Source organism: Lepus europaeus, chromosome 5 (assembly GCF_033115175.1).
Source record: "Lepus europaeus isolate LE1 chromosome 5, mLepTim1.pri, whole genome shotgun sequence".
In the NCBI taxonomy this organism is placed as follows: domain Eukaryota; kingdom Metazoa; phylum Chordata; class Mammalia; order Lagomorpha; family Leporidae; genus Lepus; species Lepus europaeus.
The window spans coordinates 86,598,779-86,624,815 of NC_084831.1; the positions used below are offsets into that span (position 1 = coordinate 86,598,779).

The window sequence follows — 26,037 nt, forward strand, 5'->3', positions numbered from 1 at the left end:
CCAGGTTACACAGGCAGCTGGTGACAGGACAAAATCTAAGTCTTGAGACTCTCGATTCAACAACCTTTCAACCTCCCTATTGAACCATACTACCTGCTAAATTAAAGAGAACACACGTGTATGACTTGAACTCTTTTTATCTATGTCATCAAAGGCTCTTTCCCATACAGTGTTTTGGCAGAAACAGCTATTGTATTTTATGAGATGCAACACTTTATAGTTTTTAAAAGGACTCTGTATTCAAAGTCCCACAGTCATCAATATAAAAATGAGACTAGAACTGGCTGAAAAACAATTCAAACACAATTCAGAAATTCTAAATATTTAAACTTGGGTAGATTCCTTCCTTTAAGAACGTAGTCCCAATATGTTTTAGAGGAGGGGGCAGCAGAACCAAGGTCAGGAGACCAGGCTTTAAGACCTAGCTCTGCTACAGACCTGCTGTGTGCCAAGAGCCTGTTCCCTCCTTTTCTATAAGATGAGCAGGCTGGATCAGGCTCACTAAAATTAATTCTATCACATAAAATATGATTCCAGATAACTCAAGGATAAGAGCCTTGTCTTACCCTTTCTATCTTATGACCTACTCAAATAATAGAGCAAAACAAACATACTGTTCCATACCTGATTAGCAAAAGAAGTTAAAACACAGGAAATATTACCTCTACTATAAAAAAGCTGTATGGGGCTGGCATTGTGGGTAAAACTGCCAATTGTGATGCTGGCATCCCATATGGGCACCAGTTTGAGTCCTGGCTGCTCTACTTCCAATCCAGTCCCTACTAATGTACCTGGGAAAGCAGCAGAGGATGGCCCAAGTGCTTGGGACCCTGCACCCACATGGGAGACTCAGATAAAGCTCCTGGCTTTGGACCGGCCCAGCTCCAGCCATTGCAGCCATTTGGGGAGTGAACCAGTGGATGGAAGGTTTCTCTCTCTGTCTCTACCTCTCTCTCTCTGTAACTCTTGCAAATAAGTAAATCTATCTTTAAAAAAAATAAGCTGTTGCTGGCGCCGTGGCTCACTAGGCTAATCCTCTGCCTGCGGCGCCGGCACCCCAGATCCTAGTCCCGGTCGGGGCGCCAGATTCTGTCCCGGTTGTTCCTCTTCCAGTCCAGCTCTCTGCTCTGGCCCTGGAGTGCAGTGGAGGATGGTCCAGGTCCTTGGGCCCTGCACCCGCATGGGAGACCAGGAGGAAGCACCTGGCTCCTGGCTTCGGATCGGCACAGCGCACTTGGGGGGTGAACCAATGGAAAAGGAAGACCTTTCTCTCTGTCTCTCTCTCTCTCACTAACTCTGTCAAAATAAAAATAAAAATAAAATAAAAAAATAAGCTGTAGATTTGGCTCTGCACATAGTCAAACAGGAAAACAATACTGTCAGGCAAATACAGCACTCAACTGAAGTTATGGAGCTGTGGATCACGTTTCCACAGTCATTTAACAGCACACCCGGGGAGGCAGCAGGTGATGACTGGTTTTGAAAACTTCAGAACAGTTTTCCTGAAGAAGGAGCAGAGAGGGAGCTCTGTTTTAGTCCAGCTCTGCCAGAACCACCATAACAAGCACACACCAGATATCAGGAACCTTTATCTATTGCTTTGTTGAGTATACAGGGCCCTGGAAGATTTAAGTTTGAGCTTGTTTAATGATAGATCTTTGAGGAGGGGAGGGGGAACCTACCACTAGTTAAGAGAACTTTCACATTCACTTTTGCACTTCCTGAGATGACTGTTAGTTCACAGAGACTCCAGATGTCCACTACATGCAATTTAGTGTCAGCTTCTCTAGGGACAGACTGCAGTAGAAACCCAGCCCCTGTATGCACCTGCTGCTGTTCACCACTGACCAGGATCATGTAAATGTGACACCTCTGAGTTACTAGTTTTTATGTCCCAATTTAATTGCATTTAGACCCTCTATTCCTTAGCTAATAGACATAAAACAGAAAAGTTCATTTGTAAGGTACTAGAAAAAGAGATTAAAGTATCAGAAAGGGTTAATCCAACTGATAGTCATAAAAGCTCTGAAACCCTTCCAACCTCCAGCTCATTGGTCAAACCTAAAATATTCCGCTTTAATGAAACATTGAATTTTATTTACCTTCCACAGGATAAATCATATTATGAAGCTCTCTGTCTAGATCAGTTCGCCTACAACCAGTTGATAAAGATGGCTGTGTCAGGGCAATAAGACTAATGAGTTATCCTTTTTTCCAAATTATTTATAAAACTTCTGCTAAACTGTGATAATAATACCTTTTCTCAAAAACCTTACAATGCTAGCTAGTACAGGATTACAATAAAATAGTATAAGTGAAGCTACTTTGTAAGTAGTTCTATACATATAAGATTAGTATTAATCAGTTTTTTTAAAAACTGTCACATAAAGTCCAAAACTGGATATCATCAGTTTTGTACCTTTCTCCAATCACTTCAACCTCCACCTGGCACATTAATTGGTGACTGATCCATCATAAATAATTTGTAAGGGTCCGGCGCCGTGGCTCAATAGGCTAATCCTCTGCCTTGCAGTGCCAGCACACCGGGTTCTAGTCCCAGTCCAGGAGCCGGATTCTGTCCTGGTTGCCCCTCTTCCAGTCCAGCTCTCTGCTATGGCCCGGGAAGGCAGTGGAGGATGGCCCAAGTGCTTGGGCCCTGCACCCCATGGGAGACCAGGAAAAGCACCTGGCTCCTGGCTTCGGATCAGCGCAGTGCACCGGCCGCAGCATGCCGGCCACGGTGGCCATTGGAGGGTAAACCAACGGCAAAGGAAGACCTTTCTCTCTGTCTCTCTCTCTCTCTCACTATCCACTCTGCCTGTCAAAAATTTAAAAAAAATAAAAAAGATAAATAATTTGCAAGTATTCAAGGTAACTGCACGCTAGCACACCTAACTACCTGTGGCAGGCGACTTTCAGCTTGTTGGGGCCTCAACAGACATCCACACCTGATTTATCTGGTAGAGACTTGATGGTGAATCAAGAAAGAAAAGAGGCCTTGAAACAATCTTTCAACCACTTCTTGGGCAAAGATTGGAACTCATTCTAGTAGTGAATGACCCAAGTATTGCCAAAGTATTCATGCTGCTTTTCAAAATGTCTTAGCACCAGATCATGTGAATACCCAAATGGGAGATATATATCTAAAACTCTAATTACCTATATACAAAAATCATTTCTGGATGGGCTGCATTTATTTTTTTTAAAAGAGTTACACAGAGAGAGGAAGTGATAGAGACAGAGAGAGAGAGAGAGAGAGACAGAGACAGAGACACAGAGAGAGCGATCTTCCTTCCAGTAGTTCACTCACCAAATGGTTGTAATGGCCAGGGCTGGGTCAGGTCGAAGCCAGGAGCTAGAAGCTTTATCCAGGTCTCTCACATGGGTGCAGGGGCCCAAGCACTTGGGCCATCCTCTGCTGCTTTCTCAAGTACATCAGCAAGGAGCTGGATTGGAAGTGTAGCAGCCAGGTCTTGAACTGGTATCCATATGGAATGCTGGCACGGAAGGCAGCAGCTTTACCCACTATGCCACAACTCTGGTTCTGCAGTTTTTTTAAAAAATATTTTATTTATTTGACATGCAGAGAGAGAGAGAGAGAAATCCCCCATCTACTGGTTCACTTCTCAACTGCCCAAAACAGTAGGAGGACATGCCAAAGCCAGGATCCTGGAACTCGACCCCAGTCTCCCAAATGGGTGGCAGGGACCCAATTACTTGAGCCATCACCTGCTGCTTCCCTTGGAGTACATCAGAAGGAAACTGGAATTGGGAGTGGAGCCAGGATGCAAACCCAGGCACTCTGATATGAGACGTGGGTGTTTTCACTGCTGCACCAAATGCTCATGCCTAGATTGCAGATCTAAATGTGAAAGACAAGACAATAAAATCTGAGAGAAAAACCATAGGATAGTTTAGTGACTTTAGCGTATTTAAAGTATTCGTATTCTCTTAAACAGGACACAATAACTCTGAATTTAAAAGGGAAAATATTATAAATTAGATTATATTTTGAATTTACCAATAGACAACCAATAAAAATGGAAGAAGATACAATAACAAATATGACAAAGGGCCATATAGATTATGCAGAGAATTTCCATGGATCAATAACAAAAATACATAGATCACCCAAGAGAATTAGGAACAGAAGATGTGAGCCTGTATGACTTCTTAAATGACAAATAAATCTGGAAAGATGCCCAACTTCATTAGAGCTTTTTTTTTTTTGGACAGGCAGAGTGGACAGTGAGAGAGAGACAGAGAGAAAGGTCTTCCTTTGCCGTTGGTTCACCCTCCAATGGCCATTGCGGCCGGTGTGCTGCGCTGATCCGTAGCCAGGAGCCAGGTGTTTCTCCTGGTCTCCCATGCGGGTGCAGGGCCCAAGCACTTGGGCCATCCTCCACTGCACTCCTGGGCCATAGCAGAGAGCTGGCCTGGAAGAGGAGCAACCAGGACAGAATCCGGCGCCCCGAACGGGACTAGAACCCGGGGTGCCGGCGCCGCAGGCGGAGGATTAGCCTAGTGAGCCGCAGCGCTGGCCAAGCTTTTTTTTTTTTTTAAGATTTATTTTTATTTATTTGAAAGAGAGAGTTATAGACAGAGAGAGAGGCCTTCCATCCTCTAGTTCACTCCACAAATGGCCGCAACAGCCGGAACTGCGCTGATCCGAAGTCAGGAGCCAGGAGCCTCCTCCAGGTCTCCCACGTGGGTGCAGGGGCCCAAGGACTTGGGGCATCTTCCACTTGCTTTCTGAGAGCCATAGCAGAGAGCTAGGTCCTCAGACCTGCTGCTCATCACTGGGTCCAGGTATTTGGGCTCCAGATCCTTAGCTCAGCCCACTGCTCTCAGATCAGCACCTTCATTTTAACCAGACCTTCAAGTGATCCAACAGAGCAGTGTTCAGTTTTGGAGTCAAGTCCAAGATCAGCAGCGGTGGAGGGTGGAGTGTGTGGAGATTGAGTGAAGAAAGTGCAGTACATGCAGGCAGCCAGCCATCAGAGCTTCTAAAATGATGATGATGTAAAATAACAAGTATTGGGGCAAGCATTGTGGCACAGCAGACCGGGTCTCCATTTGGGATGCCTGCATCCCCTATCAGTGTGCCTGGGACTGAGAACTCTCATTTGCATTTCCAATTCAGTTTCCGGCTAACGTATCTGGGAGGCAGCAGATGATGACCCAGGCACTTGGGTTCATGTCACCCATGTGGGAGATCTGGACTGAGTTCTTGGTTCCTGGCTTTGGCCTGGCCTAAGTCCAGCTGTTGTGACCATCTGGGGGAATGAACCAGCAGATGTGATATTCTCCCTCCCTCCCTCCCTCTCTCTCTCTCTCTCTCTCTCTGTCATTCCATCTTTCAAATAAATAAGTAAATTTTAACAAACAAAAATATTGGGGGTTGGTATTGTGGTGTAGTGGGTAAAGCCACCACCTATGATGCTGGCATCCCATATGGGTGCTGGTTTGTGTTCCAGATACTCCACTTCCAATCCAGCTCCCTGGTAATGGCCTGAAAAATGCAGTGAGCAATGGTCCAAGTGCTCGGGACACTGCCACCCACATGGGAGACCCAGATGAAGCTCATGGCTGCTGGTTTCGGCCTGAGTCAGCCCTCATCATTGCTGCTAGCTACTTGGGAAGTGAACAATCAAACGGAAGACCTCTCTCTCTCTCTCTCTCTGTCTCTGTCTCTACCTCTCTCTCTAACTTTGACTTTCAAATAAATAAACAGGGCCTGGCACTCTAGCGCAGCAGGTTAATGCCCTGGCCAGCACCGGCATCCTATACAGGTACTGGTTCTAATCTCGGCTTTTCCATTTCTGATCCAGCTCTCTGCTATGGCCTAGGAAAGCAGTAGAAGATGGCCCAAGTCCTTGGGCCCCTGCACTCACATGGAGGACCCGGAAGAAGCTCCTGGCTCCTGGCTTCTGATCAGCGCAGCTGGGGCCATGGCGGCCAACTGGGGAGTGAATCAGTGGATAGAAGACCTCTCTCTCTCTCTCTCTGTCTCTCCTTTCTCTGTGTAACTCTGACTTTCAAATAAATAAATAAATCTTTAAAATAAATAAATCTTCTTAACGCCTATATTAAAAAAGCTTCACATAGTGATCTACCCTTTATCGCCATTCTGCCTACCACCAGACGAGAATGTCACGTGTGAATAGGGCATCAATAGAGCAGGACCTCCCCAGGCACCTAACCTGTGGCATATTGATTTTTGAAATTCCCAGGATCCAAAACTACAAGAAATAACTTCACTGTTTATAATTTCCCAGCCTCAGATATTTTGTTATAGCAGTACAAGTAGACTAAGACACTGCTGGCATTTGTGGACCTTGTGGAAAGGCCCACGGAACCTCACCACAGCAACTGCTGGACTCTGAATGCTGTGTGGCTCCTAAATCAGTCCTCAGCCCCTGTCTGCTCTCTGGGATGGCCTCGGCCCCAGGCCCTCTGGGACCACTAAGGGGGTACCCTTTGTGGCTGCCTCCTGTGCCTCTATTTTGAGGAAGGGCCTCCTCTCATCACCCTGTTCACACTGATAATAAAGTTGCCAAGAGTTTGGCCATAAATAAGCAAACTGGTAGAATCATTTGGAAAACTGATTGTAATTATTTATTACAATTGAACATGGGGAAGATGTTGGTCAAAGGATACAAAACTTCAATTAGGAGGAATAAGGTGTGGAGATCTATTGTATAACATGAGGACTACAATAACAATTTATTCTAAACTTGAAAACTGCTAAGAGAATAGATTTTAAGGCCGGCACCATGGCTCAATAGGCTAATCCTCCGCCTAGCGGTGCCGGCACACCGGGTTCTAGTCTCGGTCGGGGCGCCGGATTCTGTCCTGGTTGCCCCTCTTCCAGGCCAGCTCTCTGCTATGGCCCGGGAGTGCAGTAGAGGATGGCCCAAGTGCTTGGGCCCTGCACCCCATAGGAGACCAGGAGAAGCACCTGGCTCCTGGCTTCAGATCAGCACGGTGTGCCGGCCGCGGCGGCCATTGGAGGGTGAACCAACTGCAAAAAGGAAGACCTTTCTCTCTGTCTCTCTCTCTCACTGTCCACTCTGCCTGTTAAAAACAAAAAAGAGAGAGAGAGAGAGAATAGATTTTAAGTGCTCTCATCACACACACAAAAAAAGTATATGAGGCAAAACATGTTTATTAGCTGAATTTAGCCATTCCACAATGTATGCATATTTTAAAACATCAGTTGTGTACCATACATATATACAATTTTTTATTTTTCAATTAAAAATAAATTTTAAAAAATACAAGAAAACTGAACATAAGGCTATCTATGGCCCAGTCATTCTGTTCCAATAGAAATGTTTACATATGTTTACCAAAAGACAGGTACTGGAATATCCATAGCTTTAATAGCTAAAATATACCCATGAACAGTAGAATGAATGAGTTGGGGTGTGTTCATACAATGCAATACTACTACACAGTAATGAGCATGAATAATGTATAAGTACATGTGACAAAACAGGATGAATCTCAGAAACATAACACTGAGCAGATGAAGCCAGATATGAATGATAGGAGTCTATTTATGTAAAACAGAAAACAGGCAAAACCAGACTTGTATCAGAAGTCAGGGGTGGTAGGGGCCAGTGCTGTGGCATAGCAGGTAAAGCTGCTGCCTGCAGTGCTGGCATCCCATATGGGCACTGGTTGGAGTCCCAGGTGCTCCACTTCTCTTCCAGTTCTCTGCTACATGCTGGAAAAGCAGAAGATGGCCCAAGTTCTTGGGCCCTGCACCTGCTTGGGAGACCTGGAAGAAACTCCTGGCCCCTGGTTTCAGATTGGCGCAGCTCCAGTGGTTGCAGCCATCTGGGGAGTGAACCAGCAGATGGAAGACCTCTCTCTCTCTCTCTCTCTCTCTCTCTCCCTCTCCCTCTCTCTCTCGCCTCTAACTCTCTGTAACTCTGCCTTTCAAATAAACAAACAAATCTTAAAAAAAGAAGAAGGACAGGCGCCACGGCTCACTTGGCTAATCGTCCGCCTGCAGCGCCGGCACACCGGGTTCTAGTCCCGGTTGGGGCGCTGGATTCTGTCCCGGTTGCTCCTCTTCCAGTCCAGCTCTCTGCTATGGCCCGGGAAGGCAGTGGAGGATGGCCCAAGTGCTTGGGCCCTGCACCTACATGGGAGACCGGGAAAAGCACCTGGCTCCTGGCTTCGGATCAGCGCAACGCACCGGCCGTATCGGTCAATTGGGGGGTGAACCAATAGAAAAAGGAAGACCTTTCTCTCTGTCTCTCTCTCTCACTGTCCACTCTGCCTGTCAAAAAACTAAAGAGGAAGAAGGAGCAGTCAGGGGTAGTAGTGACAGGACCAGGACAGTGAGGGTGACAGGAGGGAGTCTCTGGAACGCTGGTGAGGTTCTGCTTCTCAAGCACACTTGTGCTTTTCCACACGTGCTGCACTTCCGTGAAGGTGAAGAGGACTGCTTTTTCTTGCTACTTCATGTTACAGGTCTGGCTTTTCACAGAGGAAGCCAGCCTCCCCTTGGAGAAACTCCAAAGTCGACTACCAATGCAAGAAATGAAGCTGATTTTAAGCCAATTGCAGATTAACTCTTACCCAGGCTCACACAGCTTCACACAATGAGGAACCTAGCAGCAGTCTGGCAGAGGAACTTCCTCTTTTCTGATTAAAAATAAATAAATATTTAAAAAGTCAAAAACACATTAGAAAGACTTGACCCTACCCACTATTATTATTGTTTTTATTACAAGCTACATAAAGAGCAAAGTGTATTATATACATTATTTCATCTAATCTTCATAAATCCGTGAGATAATTTTATGAGATATAGGTTGAGTCCCTTGTCTAAAAATACATAGCACAAATGTGGTAAAGCCAGGGTTTGAATCCTGGTTTGTCTGACTCCCAAGCTCATACTCCTCAATATCTTACACTGTCTCACTGTCATACTGAGGGCTTTGCAGCACAGGGTGATAATACACTTAGGCTTTGTCCAGTCACTTTAGAAGGCCAAAGTGTCCCCGCCCGCCCACTTTTTAAGTAAGAACCTATGGAAGGCCTAGACTATTAAGGAGTGAAAGGCAGATATTGACAAGCCAGGACAGAGAGCCCACGCCACCGGCAGGTCTGCAATAAAAATCTCTGACAGCTTTTAACACCTGGCTGAGTAGGAAATTCCACAGAGGTCTCAGCAGATCATTCTCAAAAATGCCAACAATTCAGAGTGTTTTACTTAGGCCAAATGGAGGAACCAGGACTCACTAAGCAATTTTGTCAAAAATGAAGATTAATGAGAAGGTTCTTGATTGTGCACAGACACCGACGTCTGTATGTCTCTGAAGCTTTCTTACAGCATATTAGTTTTTTCAAAAGTTATGCTGAGGGGCCAGCGCTGTGGAGTAGCAGGTAGAACAGTGGCTTGCAGTACTGGCATCCCATATGGATGCCAGTTTTGAGTCCCAGCTGCTCCACTTCCAATCCAGCTCTCTGCTGTGGCCTGGGAAAGCAGTAGAAGATGGCCCAAGTCCTTGGGTCCCTGCACCCGCGTGGGAGATCCAGAGGAATTTCCTGGCTCCTGGCTCCAGATCAACACAGCTCCAGCTGTTGCTGCCATCTAAGGGGTGAACCAGCGAATGGAAGACCTCAATCAATTTCTCTCTCTGCCTCTGCTTCTCTGTAACTCTGCCTTTCAAATAAATCAATAAACATTTAAAAAACAAAAAATTATTCTGACAAGTACTGATTATTTAAAATGGGTGCTATTAAAGCTTTAATACAGTTTAGTTTGTTAGAAGAAAAATATGATTGCCTGGATGATTAATCGGATACTTCTCCATTTGGTAGGCTACCAGATACTTTCCCAAGTTGCAGATGTGGTGCCTGAGAGAAAGTAAGCACTTTGGAATATCCCAAACTTAAAAAGTTTAAACAGTTTTTTTAAAAAACTTAAAAAGTTTGGGATATTGGAAGCGATCATTTTGCCGAGCAGTTAAGATGCTCATATCCCACACTGGAATACTTGAGTTTGACTCCCAGCTCCAGTTCTTGACTACTGAGACAGACCCTGAGAAGGAAAAGGTAATGGCTCAAATAACTGGGCTCCTGCCACCTGCAGGTGACCTGGACTGCCTGGCTGCCATCTTCGGCCCCAATCTGATCCCAAATAACTGTGGGCATTTGGGGAGAGAAACTGTGGTTGAGAATTCTGTGCATGCCCAGGCCTGTTTGTCTGCCTCTCTCTCGAATAAATAAACTTTCAAAAAGAACAAAACCAAAAAATGTGTGTCAAAGTTCAATTTTAGTTAAAAACTAGATCTTGGCCTCAGTATAGTTTTGCATCTTTCATGTAAGGAAGTTGAAAGTTTATTTTTGAACCACTCAACATCAAAGCCATTTAAAATTTAAATGTCATTCTTTATAACAAGAAAGATGTATTTATCATTATTATAGAATGCAATACTTAATGAGTATGTTAATTTTTTTAACACAAAGTCATAATCTTAAATTAAGAACTAGGGATCCTTCCCACTTCCACCCCTCCCGACACCTACAGACGAGGCAGCTTCCAGGTGGTGTCCCAATCTTAGCTTCCTAGTGGAAGAGGCCCGATGCTGAATCTAGGCTGGCTGTCACCTGCCGTGAGGCTCAGAGGAAGGACATCCCATGTAGACCCACGGTTGCTAAGGATGCAGTGGGGAAAGTCACAGGTGGCCCTCTTGAGCACATCCACAGGCATCCACTCCCAGCTCCACCGTGCTGCTCTCCTGGGGCCCCTCCTTCAGGTGCACAGTGAACAGACTGCTGGCACCGACACCTACGAAAATGTCAGAAGAGGCCGGCGCCGCGGCTCACTAGGCTAATCCTCCGCCTTGCGGCGCCGGCACACTGGGTTCTAGTCCCGGTCGGGGCACCAATCCTGTCCCGGTTGCCCCTCTTCCAGGCCAGCTCTCTGCTGTGGCCAGGGAGTGCAGTGGAGGATGGCCCAAGTTAGGTTGGGTCCTGCACCCCATGGGAGACCAGGAGAAGCACCTGGCTCCTGCCATCGGATCAGCGCGGTGCGCTGGCCGCAGCGCGCCTACCGCGGCGGCCATTGGAGGGTGAACCAACGGCAAAAGGAAGACCTTTCTCTCTGTCTCTCTCTCACTGTCCACTCTGCCTGTCAAAAAAAAAAAAAAGAAAAGAAAATGTCAGAAGAGCCTTTTTCACATTGGATAATGTGAACATGACTCTACTGCATGCCTCTTATTGAAGGGAAGAAGAATGGGTAACTTTACATCTTGTTCAGTATGTGCTGCTTACTATATACAAAGAGAAATTTTTTAAATTCAACATGACAAAATGTAAATAGAACTAGTATATTTTTAAAATCTTTGTGTAATAAGTTTATAAACAGCTCTCACTAAGAAAAAAGTATATTGATTACTCCAAGGTAACTCATAAGCATATGCCAATAATAAATAAACAATTGATTTGAAAGGAGAAATTAGCCATTTCACTAATCTGACCACAAAAACTTCTTAAAATAGGCAAGAGTCCAACACAGAAAAGTATAATGTGTATTTTGAAAGTCATTCAAAAATTTTTAATTTTTGGACATCATACCATTTTATAAGGAAACTAATATCCCTCTTTTTTTTTTTTTTTTTTTTTTTTTAGATTTATTTATTTGAAAAGCAGAGTTGCAGAGAGGGAGAGGCAGAGGCAGAGAGACAAAAATCTTCCGTCTGCTGGTTCACTACCCAAATGGCCACAACAGCCAGGGCTAGACCAAAGCAAGGAGCCAGGAGTTTCATCCAGGTCTCCCACGTGGGGTGCAGGGGCCCAAGTACTTGGACCATTTTCCCCTGTTTTCTCAGGAGCATTATTAGCAGGCAGCTGGATCAGAAGTGGAGCAGCTGGGACTTGAACCAGCACCCATTTGGGATGACGGCGCTACAGGCAGCAGCCTTACCTGCTATGCCACAGTGCCAGCCCCAAGATTCCTCTTTCAATAGTCATTCAGTTCTCTCAGAAATGTTATTAGGGAGGTAAGAAAACACTGTCCCATCAGTCATTCTCTCATAAGTAAATGCAAAAATAAGGCCAAGAAAGGCAAGGGAGCTTGATACAAGTCAAATCACATACTTGAAATCTCATGGTCAAGTTGATTACTCATCTAAAAATCACACAACATTAGAATTCTTTCTGCTTTTCTTTAAATTCAAAATTATTTGGGGCCAGCACTGTGGCACAGCAGGTTAAAGCCCTGGCCTGAAACAACAGCATCCCATATGGGCATTTGTTTGAGCCCCGGGTGCGCCACTTCTAATCCAGCTCCCTGCTAATGCGCTTGGGAAAGCAGCAGAGGATGGCCCAAATCCTTGGGCCCCTGTACCCATGTGGGAGACCCAGAAGCTCCTGGCTCCTGACTTTGGATTGGCTCAGCTCCAGCCATTGCAGCCATTTGGGGAGTTAACTAGCAGATGGAAGACTTCTCTCTCTTCTCTACTTCTCTCTGTAACTCTTTCAAGTAAATAAAATAAATTTTTTTTAAAAAAGATTATTCATACTAAAATATTTGCTCCATTAAGACATTTGTAACCTAATACTACCATTTTGTATACTCAATTTCTATCTTCTATAGAGAGAGAAATCTACATAATATTGTGACTTTTTGCAGTCACTTGGTAGATCAAAGCTATGGGCCATTTTCCCATTAACCTTTTTTATTTTTAATTGAGATTAAAAAAAAGTGACAAAAAGAGACAGAGAACCCCACAACAGCTGGGGAGAAAGCCACCAAGTCTCACTGCTTGAGCCATCACCTGCTGCCTCCCAAGGTCTGTATCAGCAGGAAGCTGGAGTCAGGAACTGGACCGGGGAATCAAACCCCAGCGCTCTGATGGGGGATGCAGGCATTTTTACCAATAGGCTAAATGTCAGTTCCATACATTAATCTGAATTAATAGGATCTATTTCAGGTTAACTAACCTTCAGACATACAAATTCCTCAGTAAGGCAGTCAGTAGTACTTTTTAAAATTAACTAAAATATTCATAAATTGTGTGAATCGAAATGACCAAAATACTTCATATTCTGCTTCTATTTGTAGCCTTTAAAGCTTAACCCTCCGTTTCCTTACCATCCCAAATGCCCCCTTCTAACCTATATCCTTCCTCTACATTCTTCTCTATCAACTAGAAAAAATTAGATCAGACATATTTTACATTCATCAAATTGCTAAAATTCATTTATACAAAAATAACATAAGTAACCCCAAAAGGACTTGTATATTAAGCCAACTAATGGTGACAGGAAAGACTTAATCTCCTACATCAAGTACACAGAGAGATTTTCTTCTGGGGAGGTACAAATAGGAAGTCTGAAATCATGAATTATTTCACACTTCTGGAGGCTGGAAGCGTGAGGTCAGGGTGCCAGAGAGCTCTGTGGAGAGTTGTCTTCCTGGCTTGCATATTGCTCTCTTTCTGTGTCCTTCCATGGTAGAAAGAGAAAGAAACACAGGAAGAGAAGGAAGGAGAGAGCAAGCTCTCTAGTGTCTCTTCTTACAACGGCACTGATCCCACCATACGGCACCTCCTTCATGATCTCATCTAAACCTAATTATCTCCCAAAGGCTTCACATCCAAATATCATCATGTTGGGATTTGGGCTTCATCATATGAATTGGGGGGAACATAAGTCAGCCAATAGCAGTTAAGTTTTCATTTCTCTGGGATAAATTTCCACGAGTTTAACTGCTGAGTCATATGGTGGTTGTATTGTTCAGTTTTTAAAGAAACTGCCAAACTGTTTTCCCTAGCTATTATCATTTTACGTTAATGTATGAATGATCCAGTTTCTCTGCGTCCTTGCCAGCATTCTTGACTTCAGCTACTCTGATGATATCTCATTATGTTTTTAAAAGTTTTTTATTTATTCAAGAGACAGAGAAGGCTTCCATGTGCTGGGTCGAGGTAGGCCAAAGCTGGGACCTGGGAACTCAATCTAAGTCTCCCACATGGCTGCAGGGACCCAATCACTTGAGCCATCACTGCTGCCTCCCAGGGTCTGCACCAGCAAACTGGCTGGAGTCAGGAGCTGGAGCAGGTGCACTAGCATGAGATACGGATGTCGTTAACTGCTAGTCAAACTCCTGCCCTCTCATCCTGCTGCTGCTGCTGTTGTTTTAAGATGCATTTACTTACCTGACAGGTACAGTGACAGACAGAGGGAAAAGCAGAATACCTGCATTGGCCAGGGCTGGGCCAGGCCCAAGTCAGGAGCCAGGAATTCCATCCCGCTTTCCAAGTAGGTAGCAGTAACACAAATACTTGAGCCATCGCCCACTGCCTCCCAGTGGCATTAGCAGGAAGCTGGATCAGAATCAGAGAAGCTAGAACTCAATCCCAGGCACTTCAGTATTGGGTGCTGGTGTCCCAGGTAGCTTAACCTACTGTACAATAGCAGCCCCTCATCTTAGTTTTTAATCTGCAACTCCCTAATGGCTAATGAGCCTGAATGTCTTCTCATCCATGCTTATTTGTCTGTCATTTACATAACATTTTTGGTGAAATGTCTGTGCATGTTCTTTTCATTTTCTAATTGGATTGTTTTTTAAATTTGAGTTTTGAAAGTTTTTCATATATTCTAGATAGTAAGTTTGCAAGCCTATAGCTTCTATCTTTTCATATTTTTAACAGGGTCTTTTGTGAGCACAAGATTTTAATTTTGATGTTATCTAATTTATCAATTTTTTCATTTGGAGCCAGCGCTGTGGCTCATTAGGCTAAACTACCACCTGTGATGCCAGCATCCCATATGACTGCAGGTTTGAGTCCCAGGTGTTCCACTTCCAATTCAGCTCCCTACTAAATCCACCTAGTAAAGCAGCAGATGGCACAGCGCTTGCGCCCTTGCCACCCACATAGGAGACCAGAATGGAAGTTCCAGGCTCCTGGCTTCAGCCCAGCCCAACCTAGGCTGTTGCAGCCATTTGGGGAGTGAACCAGCAGATGGGATCTCTCTCCCTGTTTCTCCCTCTCCAACTTTGCTTTTCAAATAAATAAATAAATATATCTATAAAAAAAATGCTTTTCCTTTTATGGATCAAGCTTTTGGTGTCAGATCTAAGAACTTTTTGCCTAGTCACAGACCCCAAACATGTTTTCCTTTTTTGGTCTAGAATAGTTTCAATCTTTGCATTTAAGTCTACTTTGAGTTAATTCAAATCCAATACTTTTTTTTTTTTTTTGTGCATAGTCCTGGGCCCCAAATATTTTTTTCTGTTTTGTTTATTTTGGTCTGGAAGTTTCAAGCTTTCCTTTATGGCTATGAACCACTACATAATGGATGTAATGTAACGGATACGTCAGGCTGCTCCTTCCCCACACAAACCCGACCCCCTTCCTGGCCACCATCATGGATATCTAATTGCTCCAGCACCAATTTTTAAAAATATTTATTTATTTATTTATTTATTTAAAAAAGCAGAGTTACAGAGAGAGAGAGGGAGAGACAGAGAGAAATCTTTCATCTGCTGATTCACTACTCAAATGGTCACAATGGTCAGGACTGGGCCAGGCCAAAGCAAGGAGCCAGGAGCTTCTTTGGGTCTCCCAGGTGGGTGCAGGGGCCCAGGCACTTGAGCCATCCTCCCCTGCTTAACCAGGCACATTAGCAGGCAGCCAGATTGGAAGTGGAGCAGCCAGGACACAAACCAGCACCCATGCGGGATAGCCGTGTCGCAGGCGGCGACTTTACCCACTACGCCACAGCACCAGCCCCCAGCACCATTTATTAAGAAGGCTATCCTGGGGCAGGAGGTTAGCCTAACAGTTAAGAAGTACCTGGGTCTGCATTAGCAGGAAGCTGGAGTCAGGAACCAGAGCCAACACTCAAACCTATGCACGCTGATGTGGGACATGGGCATTTGCTAATGCAGACCCTGAGAGTGGCAGTGATGGCACAAGTGAGTGAGTTGCTGCCAGACCTGGATAGAGCTCCTGGATCATAGTTTTGTTTTGTTTTGTTTTAACAGTTATAGACAGTGACAGAGAGAGACAGAGAGAAAGGTCTTCCTTCCATTGGTTCACTCCCCAAATGGCCACTATGGCCAGTGCTGCACTGATCTGAAGCCAGGAGCCAGGTACTTCTTCCTGGTCTCCCATGCAGGTGCAGGGGCCCAAGCACTTGGGCCATCCTCCACTGTCCTCCTGGGCCACAGCAGAGAGCTGGACTGGAAGAAGAGCAACCGGGACTAGAACCCGGTGCCCATATGGGATGCCAGAGCCGCAGGCGGAGGATTAACCAAGTGAGCCATGGCGCCAGCCCCCTGGCTCATAGTTTTGGTCAGCCCAACCCTGGCCATTGTAGGCATTTGGGGAGTGAACCAACAGATGGAAATTCTGTCTCTCTGCCTCTCAAATAAATATTTTAAAGAAGAAATTAGTGAAATTTTTCTTCTTCCATTAGTTCATATTTCCATGCCATGGCCATTATTTAGGGCCAAAATTAAATAGGATTAAAATTTAATTCTATCCTTATTTTTTTGTTTTTATAACTAAGCGGTGAAAATCTTTTCTCCAGAAATAAAAAGATGAGAATGTAAGTCTTGGTATAACAACTTTCTCTCAGTCTGCTGAAATATTTTGGGTTATGTGGCAAATAGTAACCTGCCATCAAAAATATACTTAAAGATGTATTAGTTACTTAGACAATTCAATTAGGTCTTCATACAGTTTTGTAGAGATCAAAATAACAGAAACCATTTTTTTAAAAAAGCAGTTGAATGATGCTAACCAGCTTGGTCTTGGGGGTTACTGTATCAGGACTGCAGGAATTTTTTGTTAAGATTTATTTATTTATTTGAAAATTAGAGGTAGAGAAAGATAGGTCTTCCATCCACTGGTTCACTCTCCAATTGGCCACAATGGCCAGAGCTGTGCCAATCCAAAGCCAGGAGTCAGGAGCATCTTCTGGGTCTCCCATGGGGGAGAAGGGGCCCAGGGACTTGGACCATCTTCTACTGCTTTCCCAAGCCAGAGCAGAGAGCTGGATCAGCAGAGGAGCAGCCAGGACTCGAACTGGCACCCATATGGGATGCTGGTACTGCAGGCAGAGGCTTTACATGCCACACCACCATGCCAGCCCCAAGGACTTTTTATTTATGTATTTATTATTTCAGCGATAGAGAGAGACAGAGACAGAGAGGCAGAGAGCTCTCATTCATTGTTCACTCCCCAGATGCCTGCAGCAGCCATGGCTAAACCAACTTAGGCACTCCTAATGGATGACAGTGTCCCAGGCAGTCCAAAGCCCTGCCCTTGGAAACCTTCTGAACTGCAAAATCAGCTGTTATCCAGTCATTCGTTGAGATAGTATTACTTAGGTATTCACTATATTAACACAAACATCAGTATTTTCGATTGTCCTTTGTTTGGTGCCCTGACCATTTTTACATCCAGGGCCACAAATTCTATAAGATCAGCGCTGGATAAGCAGTATGCTGTTCTTGTACAAAAGTGGGAGAAGGGCAACTGCGCAAGACCAGGTGGGAAAGTAGAGCCTGTACCTCCATCACAAGCTCAGGCTCAGGCAGAGCAAAGCCAGGAAAAAAGTACATGGAGAAATCAAACACCTAGACCTCAATTCCCTTACACTATCCATGCTCCACACTCTGAAAAGTGCAGCCGAGTTAAAAGACAAAAGCCTGGGTGTAGCTGCAGCCCATATTATCAACACCAGCACACAGAATATACGGAAGGGAGCAGTAAATGTTTTTTGATGAGGGAAAGTGCAACAGCGAAATGACAAGCACCAAAATAGCAGCACAATGTATCAAAGGAAGAACTCCACTTGAAAGCTAGGAATCAGACTGAAGCAAATTAAGTTGTTGCTTAAAGCATAATAATTAAGGCTTTTAAATTCAGCAAACCATTCTGCTATCACAGACTAAAAAGGTTTGTTTATCCCTTCTTTGTCCTAGGGGGATAAATTATCCCATGAGTCTTTCTATTTCACCCAAGTGCTACTTAAAAGCTGATGAAATGTTTAAGCAATTCATTACATTAATATAAAGATCTTTTATAGGACCAACGTATGATCAGAACCAAAGTGTAGATAGCACTATGAGTAAAGTGGAAAGGAGACTGAACATATCTTGTAGAAATGAGGCACAAGTTGATGCCAATTTTAAGATCCTAAATTTTGAAAAGTTTATTTCAGGCTTTACTCAAAAAAAAACTGTTGTCATTATACAGGACTTTCTGGGGAGGAAAATCCGGGCCATCATATCTTTATTCATCTGAAGTTATTTACTCTAGTTCTCTTGCCTTATTTTATTGAAATAATTTATTAGGTATGCAATGCTACCAGACTACAGCCATGAAGACAGAGTTGGTAAATAGTTTAAAATTCCCATCAGGATTTTCAATTCAAGGTGGTATACTGAAGATACAGGTTTGCTATTTATGGCTTGCAAAACCACACTCAGAAGAGAGATGCAATTGGGACCGGCACTGTGGCGTAGTGGGTAAAGCCGCCGCCTGCAGCGCTGGCATCACATATGGGTTGCTGGTTCGAGTCCCAGCTGCTCCATTTCCAATCCAGCTCTCTGCTGTGGCCTGGGAAAGCAGTAGAAGATGGCCCAAGTCCTTGAGCCTCTGCACTCACGTGAGAGACCCAGAAGAAGCTCCTGGATCAGCACAGCTCCAGCCCTTGCAGCCATTTGGGGAGTGAGTGAACCAGCAGATGGAAGACTCCCTCTCTCTCTCTCCCTCTCTCTCTATCTCCCTCTCTGCCTCCTCTAAATCTGCCTTTCAAATAAATAAATAAATAAATCTTAAAAGAAAAAAAAAAAGAAGAAGAAGAAGAAGAGAGGCAAAAGCGGTAATAAACCTCTAACATCAGAAAGAAAGAAAAGTTGGGGATTCACTAGTAGATAAAAGACCCAACAAATCGTGTTGATGGATGAGGCAGGCAGACAGCCATGGCCCAGAATACTTCATCAGGCAACCTAATAGAAGCTGGAAGCCACAGTGTTTGTTGGAATGCTCTGAAGAATCCAGAGAGCCAATCTGTCCCTTGGAACACCTGATGGCTCTGGGCTCTATGCCAACAGGTACAAGAGAGGGCAGGAGTAGGAACTGAGGCTAAAGACAGCAGGGATAATTGAAGATCTGTACTTGGAAATGCACTAGTTGGCAACCCCATCTGCTTACCCCACTGCACACAGATCACAGGAGCCTGGCACCAAGTCTCAGTCACAAAACCAGATAGCTGAAGGAACAAACAACTTGGGGAAGGCCAAAGCTTCCAGTGCGGGTATGGTCTGACCCAAGCAAAGTACTCCAATGGCACAAAGGCTTCTGGGGATGAGCACAGGCTCACGCTAGAGCAAACAGGCCAACCAGTGCATCCCGCCCCTGTGCAGGGCTCAGCTGGCCATGCACTCAGCTGTCAGTCCTAACACAGAACAGACCAGCTTTTCAGTTACCTAGTCCTTCCTTCTAAAGCATGCATAGACAGCTAGGGAACACCAGGCACATGAGGAAACCCAGCAGCATGAGAGACAAGAGCCAGGAAAAACATACACAGGAGAAAAAAAATTCCTGATGACAATGAAGGTAATTAAAGAACACAAAAAACCATTTTTTTAAAAATACCATAATCAGGGGCAGGTGCTGTGGTGTAGGGGGTAAAGCCGCTGCCTGCAGTGCCGGCATCCCATGCGGGTGCCAGTTTGAGTCCTGGCTGCTCCACATCCGATCCAGCTCTCTGCTATGGCCTGGGAAAGCAGTAGAAGATGGCCCAAGTCCTTGGGCCCCTGCATCCAGGTGGGAGACCTGGAAGAAGCTCCTGGCTTCGAATTGGCCCAGCTCTGGCTGGTGCAGCCATCTGGGGAGTGCACCATCGGATGGAAGTTCTCTCTCACCCTCTCTGCCTTTGCCTCTCTGTAACTCTGCCTTTCAAATAAATAAATCTTTTTTTAAAATACCATAATCAAAATATTAAAGAGAAGGAACAGAAAACAAAATATGTAAGAAAGGAACAGGAACCATGAACAAGCAACAAAGAACTGGCAAGAACACTTTTAAAATAAATTCAAAATCACTGGAGTTTAAAGAGATTAGAAAAGAAAATCAGCAGATGATCTGCAAAATGAAATTGAAAGACTCAGGAGAACAGCATATGGATAAAAAGATGAAAATAATAGAGAAATCTATCCATTATAAAGAGCCAACCTAATAGCTACACCATTTGACTAACAAAGAATCCCAGAAAGAAGGAACAAACAAAGGGAAAATCTATTTAACAACCAGCAGAACACCCTGGAACTGAGGTATGGAAGACCCAAGTCAGATTCAAAGGGCTCAGCAAGGGCCCACGTGTATGGTTAAAGATCCACACGGACACAGAGATGATTCTGCACGGGAAAACAGTTCACCCACGGAGGACTGACAAGTAAACCAGCTTCTCGTCTGCATCAGGGGTGCTGGAAGACAATGGAGTCATGTTTTCAAATTTTCTAAAGAGAATTACTTTCAACTCAGAATTCTACACCCAGTCTGACTACAAGAAGTACGAGGTGCGGCAGGCATTTAGTGCAGATGTGGCGTGGACCCAAGTGGGAGATCCGGATGAAGCTCCTGGCTCCTGCCTTCATCCTGGCCCAGCCCCAGCTATTGTGGCCATTTGGGAAGTGAACCAGAAGATGGAAGGCCTCTCTCTCTCTCTCTCTTTCTCTGTTTCTCCCTAACTCTTTCAAATAAATTTAAAAAAAAATTTTTTTTTAAGATGTAGCTTGAGATGTCCACATCTCATATAGAAGTGCCTAGGTTTGGATCCTGGCTGAAGGACCCTAATCCCCGCTGGGTCCTTTAGATCGCGACCCCAGACTCAAAAATCCTCAGACGATGGCACAAGTACGTGGGCCCCTGCTACCCATGTGGGAGACCAGGACAGAATTCCTGGCTCCTGGCTCCTAGATTCAGCCTGGCCCAGACCTGGCTGTTGCAGCCATCTGTAGAGTGAACCAACAGATGGAAGATTTTTTTCTATCTCCCTCTCTTCATCACTCTGCATCTAAAATAAATAATCTTTAAAGAAAAAAAAATAAGTACTAGAGTATAATTAAGACATTTTTAGACACCAAAGAAATCCCAAGATTTACTACCCACGCATCCTTTCTAATGAAACTATTTCAGGGTATACTCTAGTAAAATGAGAAAATACAACAGGATAAAGACAGTATTCTAAGAACAGTGACTCCAGTCCAAGAGAAGAGAAGGGGGAAAGCTTAGGAAGGCAGATGTGTATAGGCCTAGAAAAAGCATCTGGTCATATGAAAACTACAGAATGGAAAAGCAAGGTTTAGGGGGGAAAAAAAAAGAAAGAAAGAAAGGGGGAAAAAAAGGACAGAGGGGGTTTCCAAAGAATATAAAATATAACTGAGAGTACAGAAAAATGAGACTATATAAAGGCGTATTATGCAAGACAAAGATGAAAAGCAATTAGAAACCCTGAAAATATTTTCAAGAGAAAACGAGAGAGAGAGAGAGAGAGACAGAAAGAGACAGAGGGAAAGAAGGAGAAAAGGAAGGAAGGCAGCAAAAAAGCTACATTCAAAATATGAAGCAAGCATGTAAGTACCCGATTATAAGGAACTGATGGAGTGTGAGAAAAGAGGATCCAGTTGCTATTAATGCCGGAATCCTGAGAGCCCAGGGGTTATTACCCTGGCCCTAGAGAGAAGAAAATGTAATCCTAGCATACAAACTGGCTCTGAACTAAATAATATTTATAGAATCAGATTTTACGGGGTACTAAAATTAGAGATGTCCTTCATCTTAGGCCAGAGTCAACTTTGATACGTTTGGTCTCAAGACATGAATTTCAGAGTCTTAAAAGAAAGATTGGCCCAAAGTGTTTTTTCTTCATTTTCTATACACATGGCACCAATGAGACCTAGTTTCTATCTGCAATGCTCTCTGAACGTTTGAGTCACTTTCATTATTCAAACAGACCCATGCACAAGAACTAGCCAGGCTCATTCGCATTTAGGGGTGGATAACAGAGGAATGGAAGATTCCTGCAGTTGAGTGTAACTGCTTAACCATACCAAGTATGCCATCCCTTGGCACACACAGGGGATTTGTTTCCAGATCCAATGACACTATAATCTGCAAATACTCAAGTCCCTTATTCAAGCATACAGTAACATAGTATTTGCACGTAAGTTACACACATCCTTCCATATACTTCAAATCATCTCTAGATTACTTATAATACCCAACACAATGCAAAAGCTATGTAAATGGTTGTTATACTACTTGTTCAGGAAATAATGACAAAAAAAAAGTCTGTACATGTTCAGCACATGTGAAATATTTTTTCTGAGTATTTTCAGTCTGTGGTTGGTCGAATGTGTGAATGTGGAACCCATAGGAAGGAGGGCCAACTGTAGTGACAGCTCAAGGGAGAAGTTGTGGCCCAGTGTGACCTTAAAACATAATTTAGATATTTCAGTGAGGATCCCAAATGCTAGGTTTGATATTACTATACTTTATCAGAAGTACCAGAAAGCAAGCAAGCATGATTTCTTAATAGAAAGGGACTTTTTATAGGGAATTTGCAAACATCACGTGTTTTTTTCCCTACTGGCAGAAATACAGTCTAGCTTCTGGGAAGGACAAATCCTTGCAGTAATGTGCTTAATAACAAGAGGCAATTGTTGAGCTCTCTTAATTCTACTTGCTTCCTATGACAGAGGGGAAAAGCTACAAGCTGCCATCAGGGGTCTCAGGTTCGTAAGGGAGATTTTTCTTTACGGCAGAGCTAACAAGCAGTAACAACAGGATCCTATTTATAGTTTTCAACCTTTAGATTCGACTTATTTGGAGACTTGGATGTGGTAACAGGACAAAGTGTGGATATTATCAACTTTGACAATGTAAAAGTGTAGCTGACGGAAGTGGGAAGTAAGAGAGCCCGACAAGCAGGTGGAAAAGGAGCACGTGTTCTAACGCTCCTCCTTACACAGGGGGAGCCAAGACAGACCCACCAAAGCTGGTGAAGTAACAGAGAATCATTATTTTCTGAAGCTACCAAGGTCAGCAACAGAGGAAGCAAAATAAAAAATACAGCTATCAAACTCTGGAAGAGAGATGAGTGTAGTGAGAGAAAATACTCATTTTTAATGAGAAATACTGGGAAAGTCTATGCATTAGAGCACGGTCTCTAAACATTTAAAAATATTTATTTATTTGAAAGGCAGAATAACAGAGAGAGGGGGAGAGACAAGAACATCCATTGGTTCACTCCCCAAATGACCCCAAGAGCCAGGGCTGCGCCAGGACAAAGCCAGGAACCAGGAACTGCAGCTGGGTCTCCAAGGGGAGGGGCAGGGGTCCAAGTACCTGGACCATCAATTGCTGCCTTCCAAGGTATCTTTGCAGGGAGCTGGATTGCAACTGAAGCAGCCAACTTGAACTGGCACTCTGATATGGGATGTGGGCATCCCAAACGGCAGCTCAACCATCTGTACCACAGGCCCACTCCCCAAATGTTTTGATAGCACAACTCTATCAGGAAAATATTTCCAAGCATAAATTCCTAACTTAGGCATATTTGCTTATTTATATCCTAAGTAAATGTATGACTAGGGGCTGGTGCTGTGGTGCAGCGGGTTAACACCCTGGCCTAAAGCGACGGCATCCCATATGGGCGCCGGCTGGAGAGACCCAGCTGCTCTACTTCCAATCCAGCTCTCTGCTATGGCCTGGGAAAGCAGTGGTGGAAGATGGCCCAAGTGCTTGGGCCCCTGAACCCACATGGCAAACCCAGAAGAAGCTCCTGACTCCTGGCTTCAGATCGGCACAGCTCTGGCTGTTGTGGCCATCTCCTTCTCACTCCTTCTCCTTCTCACTCTTTCAAATAAATAATCTTAAAAAAAAAAAAAAAGAAATACACTATGAAATTTTAAAAAAATGTAGACATACTAATCTGTTGAATATACAAGGTAGTTTACACAAAACTAGAACCTAAATGAAAATATGTTGATAATTTTGAGGGGCTAGCATTGGGGGTAGTGACACGAGCATCCAATATGGATGCTGGTTCAAGTCCTAGCTGCTCCACTTCCAATCTAGCACCCTGCTAATACGCCTGGGAAAGCAGCAGAAGATGGCCCAAGTTCATCCTGGAGACCAGGATGAATCTCCTGGCTCTTGGCTTTAGCCTGGCCCAGCCCTGACTGCTGCAGCCATTTGGGGAGTGAATCAGCAGATGGAGAGGCACGGGCTGGTAACACACGGTTGAAGCTCACTTTTATTTGATTTGGAATAGAAGACAAGTGACCCCAAGAGACTATACAAGACAAGAAGTAGGAGAAGGTTGGAGCCCTGGGAAAAGCAGGAATAGAGGAGGAGGGGCAGGTGGAAGAAAGTGGGGGGAGGGTATCTGAGTAATACGAAGAAAGGAGAGAAATGCAAGGAGGTGGCAGGTGGGCAACAGGCAGGAGCTGAAATGAGGGATCCTGGGAGCCATGCTGAATGGGAAAGCAAGGAAGCCAGGAGGGGTTGACAGAGGAAAAAGTAAGGGTGGCAAGGGCCTCAATCAAGGTGATGGTGACTAAGACAATATAATGGTGGTGGGGGTAGCAGTAGAGGGAGAATGCAAGGTTGGTGCTGTGGCGTAGTAGGCTAAGCCTACTCTCTCCCTACAGAGTTCAAGTTCAGTTTATATCTCCTAAAAACAAGGACTTTATATCAAATAGCACAATTTTACATTGATATAATAGTACTATATGATATACAGTTCATTTTCAAATTTCCCCATTATCTTAAAAAAATCATTTATGCCTGTTTAAAAATACATAGGATTGGCCAGTGCCGTAGCTCAATAGGCTAATCCTCCGCCTGTGGTGCCGGCACACCGGGTTCTAGTCCAGGTCGGGGCGCCGGATTCTGTCCCAGTTGCTCCTCTTCCAGTCCAGCTCTCTGCTGTGGCCCGGGAGTACAGTGGAGGATGGCCCAGGTTCTTGGGCCCTGCACCCGCATGGGAGACCAGGAGAAGCACCTGGCTCCTGGCATCGGATCAGTGCGGTGCGCCAGCCGCAGTGCTCCGGCCACGGTGGCCACTGGAGGGTGAACCAACGGCAAAAGGAAGACCTTTCTCTCTGTCTCTCTCTCTCACTGTCCACTCTGCCTGTCAGAAAAACAAAACATAGGCTCCAGGGCTGGTGCTGTGGCGAAGTACACTAAGTCTCCACCTGTGGCGCCAGTACCCAATGTGAGCACTGGTTCGTGTCCCATCTGCGCCTCTTCCAATCCATCTCTCCGTTAATGGTCTGGAAAAGCAGTAAAAGATGGCCCAAGTGCTTGGGCCCCTGCACCCACGTGGGAGACCCGGAAGAAGCTCCTGGCTCCTGGCTTCGGATGGGCTCAGCTCCAGCTGTGGCGGCCAATTGGGGAGTGAATCAGCAGATGGAAGACCTTTCTGTTTTTCCCTCTCTCTGTAACTCTCTCAAGTAAATTATAAATATATATATATATATATATACACACACACAAATATATAGGATCCAATAATATACACATATACATATATAGGATATGTAACTTGGCATATTGATCAATCTTTTAAAATTATAGTAAATAGGGGCCGGTGCTGTGGCTCAGTGGGTTAACATCCTGGCCTGAAGCACCGGCATCCCATATGGGCGCTGGTTCGAGACCCAGCTGCTCCACTTCCAATATAGCTCTCTGCTATGGCCTGGGAAAGCAGTGGAAGATGGCCCAAGTGCTTGGGCCCCTGCACCCACATGGGAGATCCAGAAGCTCCTGGCTCCTGGCTGCGGATCAGCTCAGCTCCAGCCAATTGGGGAGTGAACCAGCAGATGGAAGACCTCTCTCTCTCCCTCTCTCTCTCTTTCTCTGCCTCTCCTCTCTCTGTGTAACTCTGACTTTCAAATAAATAAATAAATCTTTTAAAAAAATTAAAGTAGATAAGAAGCACTAATATTCAAGCAATGGAGGACAGGGAGTAAAGCTTGTGGTG

At 44.6% G+C, this 26,037-nt stretch overlaps 1 protein-coding gene and 1 long non-coding RNA gene across 2 annotated transcripts in view; both read right to left on the bottom strand.

Moving 5' to 3' along the window:
- Positions 1-26,037, bottom strand: part of DIPK1A (divergent protein kinase domain 1A) — a 107,455-nt gene that overhangs the window by 72,777 nt on the left and 8,641 nt on the right. The gene's annotated exons all lie outside the window — the stretch shown is intronic.
- On the bottom strand, positions 1,304-3,834 carry LOC133760849 (uncharacterized). The gene is made up of 3 exons (XR_009866011.1): positions 3,730-3,834; positions 3,311-3,544; positions 1,304-1,502 (listed from the first exon to the last, which is right to left on the bottom strand). It is a non-coding gene; the product is annotated as an uncharacterized LOC133760849 (long non-coding RNA).